This window comes from Rousettus aegyptiacus, unplaced genomic scaffold, assembly GCF_014176215.1.
Source record: "Rousettus aegyptiacus isolate mRouAeg1 unplaced genomic scaffold, mRouAeg1.p scaffold_m13_p_9, whole genome shotgun sequence".
Classification (NCBI taxonomy): domain Eukaryota; kingdom Metazoa; phylum Chordata; class Mammalia; order Chiroptera; family Pteropodidae; genus Rousettus; species Rousettus aegyptiacus.
Window position 1 is genome coordinate 16,731,467 of NW_023416312.1, and position 12,908 is coordinate 16,744,374.

A 12,908-nucleotide genomic window follows, 5' to 3' on the forward strand; every position below is an offset into this window, starting at 1 on the left:
CAGTAGTTGCAGGTAGTCAGCCTAAGTATTAACTCCAACCACTGGCACACCCACAATTGCTGCCAAACTACAACAGGAGGACACATCCAGCCCACACAGAGTATGCCCCTGGAGCAGCTGGCTCTGGTAACCAGCAGGGATTGTGCCACTGGGTCCCACAGGATACCTACTACATAAAGCCACTCTTTCAAGACTGGGAGATGTAGCAGCTCTATGTAATACACAGAAACAAACACAGAGAGATATAGCCAAATTGAGGAGACACAACAATATGTTTCAAATGAAAGAACAGAAGAAAACCTCAGAAAAAGAACTAAATGAAATGGAGACCAGCAATCTACCAGATAAAGGGATCAAAAGATCAAAATATTGGTTAAAAGGATGCTCGATGAACTTGAGAGAAGAAAAGAATACCTCAGTGAGAAGTTCAATGAAGGGACAGAAAATATAAAAAAAGAACCAATCAGAACTGAAAAACACAATAACTGAAATGAAAAATACACTAGAGGAAATCAATACCAGAGTAGATGATGCAGAAGAATGAGTCAGCAAGCTGAAAGACAAAGTAGTGGAAATCACCCAATCAGAACAGCAGAAGGAAAAAAATTAAAAATGAGGATAGTTTAAGGAACTTTGGGGGCAACATCAGGCATACCAATATTTGCATCAGAAGGGTACCAGAAGGAGAAGGGAGAGAACAAAAAAACTGAGGACCTATTTGAAGAAATAATGACTAAAAACTCCCCTAAACCTGCAGAAGGAAATAAGAGGTACAAGCCCAGAAAGCTCGGAGTCCAAACAAGATGAATCTGAACAGACCCACACTAAGACACATTATATTTAAAATGCCAGAAGTTAAAGACAAAGACAGAATCTTAAAAGCCGTAAAAGAAAACCAGTTAGTTACCTACAAGGGAGCTTCCATAAGATTATTAGCTAATTTTTCTACAGAAACTTTGCAGGCCAGAAGGGAATGGCATGAAATATTCATAGTGATGAAAGGCAAAAACCTACAACCAAGATTACTCTACCCAGCAAGGTTATCATTCAAAATCAATGGAGGGATAAAGAGTCTTCAAGACAAGCAAAAGCCAAAGGAGTTCATCACTACTGAATCAGTACTACAAGAAATGTTAAAGGGATTTCTTTAAGTGGAAAAGAAAAGGCCAGAATTAAAAATAAGAAAATATAGAAAAGAAAAAAAATCTCACTGATAAAGGCAAACATTTAGTAAATCTAGTGTATTAACCAATTAAAACTAGTATGAAGGTTAAAAGATAAACGTAGTAAGACCATGTGTCACTACAATATTAAGTTAAGGAATACACACACACAAGATATAAAATATGATGTCATTGACATAAAGGTGGGAGGTTGAGTAAAAAATGTAGTGCTTTTAGAATGTGTTCAAACTTAAGTGACCCTCAACTTAAAATGGACCGCTATAAACATAGATTGTGATAATAATCTCACAGCAACCACAAACCAAACACCTTTAAATAAATATACACACACACACACACACACACAAAATAAAGAGCAAGGAATCCAAAGAAAACCCTAAAGTAAGCCATCGACATCCAAAAGAAGAGTGGAAGAGAAAAAGGAGTAGGGAAGAACTACAAAAACAACTGGAAAACAATGAACGAAATGGCAATAACTACATACCGACAATAATTACTTTAAATGTAAATGGATTAAATATGCCAATCAAAAGGCAGAGTGGCTGAATGGATGAACAAAACTTATGCATATGCTGCATACAGGACTCTCTTCTGATTGAAAGACACTGAGACTGAAAGTGAATGGATAAAAAAGATATTTCATGTGAATGGAAATGAAAAATAAGCTGGGGTTGCAATACAAGAGCATTACATAATGATAAAGCGATCACTCCAACGAAAGACTATAACACTTGTAAACATCTACACACCCAATGTAGGAGCACATAAATACATAAAGCAAATAGTTATGGACATAAAGGGAGAGACTGACAGTACTACAATAATAGTAGGGGACTTTAACACCCAGTTACATCAATGGAGAGATCATCCAGACAGAAAATCAACAAGGAAACAGTGGCTTTAAGCAACACATTAGACAAGATGCACTTAAATAGATATTTACAGATTATTTCACTCCAAAACAGAAGAATACACATTCTTTTTCAAGTGCATAGAGAACACTTTCCAGAATATACCATGTATTAGGCCACAAAACAAGTCTCAGTAAATTTCAGAAGACTGAAATCATATCAACCATCTTCTCTGATCACAACGGTATGAAACTAAAAATCAATTAGAAAAAGATAACTGGAAAAACACAAACACATGGAGGCTAAACAACATGCCACTAACCAATCAATGGATTAATGAAATCAAGGAGAAAAAAATTTCTTAAGACAAATGAAAATGAAAAGACAATAATCCAAAATCTATGGAAACAGCAAAAGCAAAATCCATAGTTACACAGGCCTATGTCTAGAAAGAAGAAAAATATCAAATAATATAACCTTATACTTGAAGAAACTAGAAGATGAACAAAGCTGACAGTGAGTAGGAAGGGGGAAATAATAAAGATGAGAGTGAAAATAAATGAAATATAGACTTAAAAGACAATAAAAAAGAGCAATAAAACTAAGAGCTGGTTCTTTCAAAAGATAAACAAAATTAATAAACATTTAGCTAAACTCATCAAGAAAAAGAGAGGGCCCAAGTAAGTGAAATCAGAAATGAAAGAGAAGTGACAACTAACACCACGGAAATACAAAAGATTATGAGAACACCACAAACGAGTATATGCCAACAAACTGAACAACCTAGAAAAAAAAATTCCTAGAAACCTATACTCTGCCAAGACTGAATAAGGAAGAAATAGAAAATCTGAACAGACCAATTACTAGAACTTGAATCAGTAATCAAAAAACTCCAAACGGAAGTCTTGGACTGGATGGCTTTATAGGTGAATTCTACCACACATTCAAAGAAGAATTAACACCTATCCTTCCCAAACTATTCTAAAAACTTCAAGAGGAGGCATGGCTCCCAAGCTCATTTTATGAGGTCAGCATTACCCTGATTCCAAAATCAGACAACGACATTACAAAATACAAAATTACAGGCCAATATCCCTGATGAACATAGATGTAAAAATTCTCAACAAAATATTAGCAAACGAAATTCAGTAATATATTATAAAGATCATACACCATGATCAAGTGGAATTTATTCCAGGGAGGCAAGGATGGTTCAGTATCCACAAGTCAATCATCATGATAAACCACCAATACAAAAATGAAGAATCAAAACCACAATGAGCTATATCACCTCACGCCTGTCAAAATGGCTATTAGAAGACAACAAAGAATAAGTGAGGATGTGGAGAAAAAGGAACCCTTGTGCACTGTTGGTGGGTTTGTAAACTGGTGCAGCCACTATGGAAAACGGTATGGAGATTCCCCCTCAAAGAATTAAAAATATAACTATCCCCCCCCCAAAAAATAGAACTACCATATGATTCATTAATTCCAGTTCTAGGCATTTATCCTTAGAAAACGAAAAAAGTCATTCAAAAAGATATATACACCCCTATGTTCATTGTAGCATTATTTACAACATCCAAGATATGGAATCAACCTAGGTGTCCACTGATAGATGAACGGATAAAGATGTGGTGTGTCTGTGTGTGCATAATTAGATATTACACAGTGATAAAAAAAGTTAAATTTTGCCATTTGAGACAACATGGATGGATCTAGAGGGCATTATGCTGAGAAAAATAAGTCAGGGAAAATACATATATTGTATTATTTCTCTTACGTGTAAGATGTACAAAAGAAAACAAACATACGAAAGAAAACAGAAAAACCTCAAAACAGGGAACTGATGATTGCCAGAAGGGATGGTGCTTTGGGGGATAGGTGAAAAAGGTGAAGGGGACTATGTAGTAAAAACTACCAGTTATAGAATAAGTCACAGGGATGTAATGTATGGCATAGGAAATATAACCGATAATATTGTAATAACTATGCATGGTGACATATGGGACTAGACCTATCATGATCACTTCGTCAGGTATCTAAATGTCAAATCACTATGTTATACCTGAAACTAATATAATATTATATGTCAACTATAATTTAAAAAAATTAATTAAAAGAAAAAAATCAAGAAATTATAACTAGAAAAAAATGAAGGGACTGATGTGATGGTTAATAAATAAATTTCTGGGAAAAAAAAGCTAAGTTCTAGATTCAAAATCCTATTTCTCATAGCACAAAAGATTTCTCCCCAATGTGTTTTCATAATTTTCTAATGCTCTTTCCTATTATGCAGGAATCAAGTTTAAACCACATACATAAAAAAAAATGGTGTGTATGTGCCTGCAGAATTATCTGTGCAGACACTTCTCGGTATTTTCAGATGATGAATTAAAAAAAAATAACTTAAAAATAAGCCCAGAAAATGCTCAAGTCTGGGTTGACCTAAACAACTTAGATGTTTCAGTCTAATGGAAAATGACATGACAACCTAACAGGTTTATTAAGGGATTTGGGGAAAGAACAGTAACATAAGAAATGAGAAAAACTAAGAAAACAGCTGAAAATCAGCCAAAAAAGCCATCAGGGAACACAAAAACTCCAAAAAGCATTCATCCATTCATTTAATCAACACAATTCTACATCCAGCACTATAGAGACAAAGATATGAGACACATTGTCCCTTACCCTTAAAAAGCTCACCTTCTAGCTTGTGCAACATCATTTCGTTTGACCTTACACTAATGTAAAAGGGGTGGGAATTATGCTCAGTGCTGAAGCTAAAAATACAGGTTATTTCTATCTTCGAAATAACACTAAGAAATTATAGAAAAAAGGATCAGATGGATTTACTTATGACCTATAGAATGGTACTATAAGGTAACCCAGAATTTGGAGATAGACAAAAAGGTTAGCTTAATTATTAATATAGTTTTAAAAAATGAGTTGAGGTATCTGCAGAAGCCATCCATTTACATAAGTAAATATACACCAGGAAACCATTTCTGACTGGGCGTGCCTGATTACAATGAAATATACCAGAAAGTTCGTGATCTTTCCATATATATTCTCTTCCTAAGAGAACCCTATCTTTTTCCAAGGCTTCCTTCTATGTCCTCTAGGCCCATGACCCCGCCCCCTAACCCATTACTCTTTAAACCAGATTTCTCTTGTAAACTCCACACCTGTCTTTTCAATAGTCTCTTGGATACCTCCATTACTCAGGGGCTCTGTGAACTGGAATTTGCTAAGCACCAAACCATGCAAGTTTGAGATATTGATAATTTATCCTCTTTAACATTTCACTGCCAGAAAAAGAATCAGCTTCCTCAAGGAGCATTACACAGGACCATATACTAGCTATACATCTTTTAAGTTTATACTTTAATCTGTTGACATGAACACTACACTTGCATTTCTGTTATAAGATAGAGGGAGAAATATCTTCCCATGTGTTGATAATACACTTTTATATCACAATCCAGGAGCGGCCTCAAGTAACAACTGGCCTTTGCATCTACCTACTGAAAAAGAAAGATTCAACAGTAATTATGACAGAGGCAAAAGTTGTCTTTGGTAGACATCCTTTAAAACTCAAGCGGTTAATGACAACTCCACACAGCAAGTTAATTTTGTCAAGTTATTGATGGAAATTTCTGTTGGTAGTTTGATTTGAAAGCCAGGTTATTCAGTGAGATATTTCATAGATGGAGTACAAAGAATTTTCTTTGGTTACGGGAGGTGATTTAATGCCTACCTTTTTGGTCTCTAGGTTTATAGGGCTTTACTGCTGGAGCAAATAAAGTTACTTTTGTGAGAAAAATCTGGACATCATCTGCAGAGACATCTGTTATAGCTGCTTCCTCTGTTGTCTCCAGAAAGATGATGGCTAGGCTTCTCAGCACCAACAGAGAGAGCACCTGGGCTATATCCTCACCTGTTTCTCAAAGTTTAGTACAGACTTGACTTTCTTACCACAGTGTGTTCTATAGAAGATTACAACTGGGCCAAGGTCAAGTTAGTATAAGCGACACTGGGTTAAACAAAGCTAATCATGTTTCTTTACTCCTAGACTCAATGCAAATGCTAATTACTTATGACTTTCTAATACAAGTGGTTCCAAAGCTTATCTGTCCTTGGAATCATTTTTCTTAAGTAAATCTTAGAAGTACTCTGCAGAACACATTTTGGGCAATAGTAACCTTTATCCTTGGAGAACTATCATCATTTCCTTGGTCTTTTAACATTAAGCTTCTCACAATTATCAAAGGACACTAGAAGCAGCCACATAAAATTGCCTTTCTTGTTTGCTATAAAAATACTGATGAGGACACTAGCCAATAATCGCATCACGTGTAACCCTGTTTAAACAAGAGTCCAGGACCCATTCCTTTCTAGCTCTATGACATGTCCTTTCATACGCTGTGTCATGGAGTCTTTGTTCTGGAAATAGCCTCTTCTTCATAGGGTTGTTTTAAGGATTAAATAAGATCCCGTATGTACTCATAATAGTTCCTGTCTACAACAAGCATTCAGATGACAGCTATTTGTTTTTGTTGTTTTTGCTGTCATTATTTAGAGCCAGGAAAACGATGGTGTTTTCTTAGGAAGCTGCATGGTTCTTTCATGGAACATGAAGAGAGAGACAAATCATTATGTTCCCTCTTATCCCCCTGGCTTTAGCTCAGATCAGATCTAATCTGAAGTTCAATTATATCAACTCCCATTTTAACAGACTTAGTATTTACACTTATATGCTAATCCCTACTATATTCACTTACTTATGATTTATACTGTGAGAACTTTATTGTTAATTTTTTTCCCCAAATCCTTTTAGGAAAGTGAATGCCTAACATCAATATAGGAAATTTCCATTTGAATGTCCTTGGGGCAAATAGAACTCAGTATGCCCAATGTGTAGTGTTTTTCTCTTTCCACTGACCTTTGCAAATCAGTAGCTTTTCCTCTGTGCACCATGTTGTGTTTTGTTTGCTTTTTAATGTTAAATTCCCAGTTCCCCAATTATGAAATTTTATATCAAGCAATTTGTCCCTCTTCCTTCTCCCCTGGCCTGCTTTAGTGTGACCTTCCCATTTCTTGATCCCTTCTTCACTTGCCTAAGATATCCTTAGTTCAGAACCTGGCCATCTTTCAACAAACTGTTCTACTGTCATTCTACTAATCTCCATGGCTTTAGTTCCCTGCCTACAATTATTTTTTTCAATCATCCCCTTCTCAGAAAACCTTTGTTGTTTAACTGCTTATAGGATAAAATCCAAATTCCTTTGTATAATGCATGTAAAGTGCTTTAAATAGTGGTCTCCACCTACTGTTCACTACTCTCTTATTCTGTGCTCTGGCCATACATTACTCACTATCCCATTGGTCTGGAAAGCTCATTCTCCGCCGCCCTGACCGCCACTCCCCCTGCCCCCGGCCTGGAAAACTCCTATACAGTTTTTATCAGCTCCTTTTGTGAAGGTCTCTCCAATCTCTTGGCCAGAATTAATCATTCACATCTGTGCCCCCAGAGCACTTGTAACACTGGGTTATAATTAGCTGTTTATATTTTAAAGCCTTTTATTAAATTTTGAGCTCCATGAGAATAAGAACCAAGCGTATTCATTTTTGTAGTCCTGGCAGTTTGAAAAACACATTAAGCATTCACTATCTGCTGAATTGAATGGAATTATATCCTTAGGCCTGGAAAGTAACTAAAGAAAGTTATGACTATAATCAATTCTGTAGCAGGATGGTCTGGTAATGAAAGCCGAAAGGAGGATGAGGGTCTTCATGGAGGATCTAAAAAGGAAAAATGGACTGTAACAACTCCAGCTTTTATCCAGCCTGTTCTAGGGAGGTGGCAGTTGCACCTATAAGTTGTGAATATTTTAATCACCAGAGGGGTATTTTTTTTGGTGGTATGAAATGGTCCTCATGACTATTCAATTTCCTAGGCCAAAATTCCATGCTCACCAGACAATAATTTGCTTTTTATTCTGATTTCTGATATCTGATTCTAAGATACAGGACCCTAGAATGGAGCAATGAGTCTAGTCTCTAAAAAATATGTATTCCCCATTTTAATAGACTTAGTATTTATACTTAAACCCTGTGCTGTTCCACAGAAATGTTTAAGGCAACATGAATAGACTTAATATAACAAGACGGTTTAAAAGAAGGAGAATTAGGATAAAGGGAGAAATAAAATTGTCATTCTGGGTTATCCATCTACTTCCATGAATTGGATTGTATGAATTGGTCCCCTCAGGCTTCGATTAAGTCTAGATAAAGTGAAGGAAATTGAGTCAGTGGACCAGTTAGTTAGAAACTGAGCCTCTGAATCATGGTGATCCTACCCCATGGACCTGTCCTCCCTGCCTGAGTGGAGCTGAGGCGGCTGACTCTTACAGAGCCTACTAAATGCAATGTGTATGCTCTTCAGCTTCTCTTCATATAGCAGCTTCTCTTGCTATAAAATATCTTGGCTGTCCAATTATGTGGGGAAACACACTCACTTTGTTTGGGAGGCTTCTATTGCCAAGTGACACAAAGGCCTAGTTTCATTAAAGTTCACGGCTACTACTCCCTTCCCCCATAGTCCAACTTGAAAAAAGATGTACAAACCAGCTATGGGAATCAGTCTCTATCAACTACCAACAACATCTACTGTACATTTAACATTCATTCTGTTATACTCCCTATCCCTGTTCCTTACCCTAAGTTCTTCACCTATCACATTGTCTTCAGAGGTGGCCCTTCTTCCATTCGTGGCCATACCACCCCCTGTGCTCCTGTGCCCTTAACCCTTCTCCATCATAGCTCTCTGGGAAAATGCTCCTGTTATTCCCAAGCTCTCTTTCCCTATTCTGGCGTCCTTCTTTAGCGTGAGAAAATTAATTAGGGATCTTTAGGTAAAAAGAGAAGACCAGAGCGAACACCACATGGAGTTGTGTGAAATGATCCCAACACAGGTTTGCAAATATTTGCATACACAGGGAATATCTTTGAAAGAGAATACAAGAAACCAATGAAGTGGTAGCCTGCAGAGCCAGGAATACTACAGCCAGAAGACAAGGTTAAAGAAAGACTCACTTCCTCTATATGTCTTTCTGAACCCTTTGGATTTTGTTATTATTGATTAAAATTAAAGTAATTAAATAAACATTTTAATGTTCACATTTTCCAAAGTTCTCCAAAGCTCAGTGTTTTCCTTCTGCCATACAATCCCTGGGTAGATAAATTCACTCACCCGGTTTAAATTCACTCTCACAATTTCAACTACCACTTGTGAGCTGGAGACTGTTAGATCTCACATCTCTGGCTCATACCTCTCATGTGAGCCTCAAAGTTCCATTTCTCACCATCAGACATTAACAGGTGTGCATGTCTCTAGGACCTCAAACTCAGTCTCTCCCATAGCCCATTCACCACCTTCCAGCCACTTGACTCTTGTAACACCTGTATAAACACTATAAAACTATAAATCTGTATTTATGTAGAATATAAATAAAGAAGGGACTTGCTGCTACTCCTCCTGTACTGTCAATCTCAGCTGCAAATAGCCATCATTTTGCTATGTGCCCACCAGAACTGGGACTTATTCCTTCCCTCCCCAGACCCATCAAATCACCAAAAACAAACATCCCTGTCCCTCCCATGAAATATCCTTCAAATTCAGCCTATCGTTCCCATTTCTATTACCTTACTTTATAGGCCCTAATCACCTCTTTCCTGGATTTCCATGCTACCTCCCAGTTTGATTTCCTTCTGTCAATATTGTCATTTTCACAGTTACTCTTCACACAGCTGGCTGAGTGATACATGTGACAATCTAACAGCATTTCCTCTGGCTTACACCCTTCAGTGGCTACCTGTATTAGGTGAGGAGGCATCAATTCAGCGTGCCACCGTGCCCTCCCAACCTGGCCTTGCTCATCTGTCCAGCCTCATCTCCTCCCATTCCTCGCCTAATGACAAAAGTAGCGCAATTTTTTGCCATTTCCCAAACACTGTCTGCTGTTCCTCGTCCTGAAACCTCTGCTTATGCTCCTCCCTCTGCTTGGAATGTCCACTCCTGACGCCCTTCGGATTCCCTCTTGGCTATCTTCTCACCATCATTGGAGACTCAAACAAAGGAACATGGAATAAGGACATCTTGAGTCTGTGAAGATTGAAAACTACTAGCCCCTGGCCCAAAGTTATCACATTGTTTACCAAGTAAACCAACAGGATCATGCTTTCTAGCTAGTTTAATTCAGTTGTATAAGTAACCAATCTAAAATTACTTTGAATAGGACATTAATAATCTTGCATAATCATTGGAGGAATTAAAGGAACAAGAGAAAACTCAAATTTAGGCTGTTTAACACCTGGTCACCCAACAAAAAGACACAGGAAAGGTACTGGGTAGGTACTAAGAATCCAGAATTTCCTGCTGTCATATAACATCTAGTAGCAACTTTAATTAACTTTAGACTTCACAGTGAATCAGATTGGTATCTACCTTCCTTTTAAATATAGGAACAATCTAATCATTTGCTATGCAGCCAGCAGAATGGCAATGAGTTTTTGTCTCTCATATAGGCCACCTTTTCATTGCTACGCTCATACCTAGAATTTCAGAACAAGTCTTGGTTCATTTCGACAGTGTAGAGAAAAACACGTCAGAATTTAACACCTCAGATTTAAGTCAGGAAATTGCAGGCTTTACTATATGTGGGGGAAAAAAGCAAACTTTGAGTGTTTTGTTTTTGTTTTTTAAGTGAGGCAACCCTTGGTTGACCTCACAGATTACAAGGACCTTGTCAGTTTACAGTCCCTTATTTTTTTATTTTTTATGCCTACAGCACCTGGTCTTCCTAGGTGGTCTCCCATCTAAGTACTAATCAGGCCTGACCCTGCTTAGCTTCTGAGATCAGATGGGATTGGGCTTGTTCTGGGTGGCATGGCCATAGATGCAAACTTTGAGTTTGCAATGTTAAAGACACACAATGGAGCAAGTTCTCAACATCCAAATGGTCTCAATCAAATAAAGGTGCATCTGAATTATCTACAGTATGAGGGAGAGACATCACGCAGATGCAAAACATTAAAGATCGTATTAGGCATCAGTCACCCAAATTTATGACAGACACTATTAAGAAAATTCAGAGTCAGATGTAGCTTTGCTAAGAGCTATCACCTTATCTTTGTGGCATTAACCAAGAATCAGAGAATGCCAGTGGGTGAGACATACAGGGCCTGGAATCGGGAAAATGAATTTTTAACATTCTAAATTTATGACAAAGCAATGCTTGGCACTAATCAAGGGAAGTTTGAAAAAGGAAAGTATTTTGAAAAGCAAGTGGAAGCTTTTGAAAGGCTTTTCTCTATGAAATTAGGTTTTAAAAAGGATTTTAGTCAAAAGTACATGCATGAGTGCTACAATTAAAATAAATTCAGCTTCATTTCAATTCATTTATTCAATAATTTATTCCACAAACATTTATTGAATACTATGTGCAAAAATTGGAAGAAATGAAATTTTAAAGACAGAGATAAGACACCCCTGAGATACTTCTAAATTAGCCATTCTCCATTTTCCAAAGGGATTGAGGGAGGTCTCATGAATAAGAATAATTAACAGAATTCAATAACATGTCTAGTCAGGAATGCAGAACTCCGAGTCTCTGTCCTTTGCTAACTGACATTTGGAGATGTCATAGTTACAGAATAAAGGAACATAAAATGCGCACAGATATAGTTAGTACACATCCAAAGGTCATGGGACAATCTCAATTTTAATTATCCATTCCCATTTTCTATAAAAGTATGCTTGTATTTGTCCAATTATGTGGCCAATTTGACTTGGGAAATACAGCCAGCTTGGCAGAGGCAGTGGGAGAGGGTATCTAATGACCTCCTGGGCTCTCTCAGAGGAAGGACAGGAAATGGTGACTTAAAGGGTCCTTAAGTTAAGCAACACTGAATTCACGGGTCATGAAAGCTAAGCTATGGCACTGATGAGATTTGAGGAGAAGTTCAAGAAGACAGGAGAGTACTGAACAAAGGAAACCAGATAGACTATTTTCAGGAGAAGAACTCTATAGAGACATTTCTTTGGGATTTGGTAGGATGTGAAAATGTGACAAAGTGAAGGGAGAAAGAAGGAAGCTCATCCTGACCTTTACTTAAAGGTCAAGATAACTTATACAAAGACTTGCATCAACACCAGATTCTTCATTTAGCTCTAAGTGGCCTTGGTGTAATTTTTTTTCTTTCTTTCAGAGAATAAACCATCTCATTTTTTGGGGGAATGGTCTTGAATATCTTACAGGGTAAAGTGGTTATCGCTGTACCACAAATAGATAAACCAGTTTAACCATATCTAGTCCTTAAAAATATTCCCTTAAATTAAGGTCTGTTCTAGGGAATATGTCACAGTCCCATGTAAATGATATTTACACAGAATGACTATTCTCTGGTACTATTTTGAGTCAGAAAAATCTGGATTTGAACTTGCTTCTGCCAGTGGCTGATTGTAAAATCTGGGTCAAGCCATTTGAACCTCTATGAATCTGCATTTTCCCATCCATCTGCTTTACAGAGATTTTAGGAAGATTAAAGTAACCCAAAGTATATTAACATGCTTTGAAAATGATTATATTATATATAAATGATAATTATGAGTACTCTTTACCAATACTCTTTAGCTTGGTTTTCATGGTATGGAAGGAAAGTATGCTAACAGCAAACAAGATACCTCTTGACCAATGAGATACAAAGATTATTACACAATGGCAACGATCACATAGTACAAAAATATTTTCACCCCTGGGTAACATCCAATTCTATTTATAATGTCAATTCCAACTTTTTCTTCCTGTTT

General features: G+C 37.0%; 1 protein-coding gene and 1 pseudogene across 14 annotated transcripts in view; both read right to left on the minus strand.

The window, feature by feature from the left end:
* DMD (dystrophin) overlaps positions 1 to 12,908 on the minus strand; it is a 2,254,165-nt gene that overhangs the window by 41,752 nt on the left and 2,199,505 nt on the right. The window lies entirely within an intron of this gene.
* On the minus strand, positions 10,879 to 10,997 carry LOC118608407 (annotated as a pseudogene).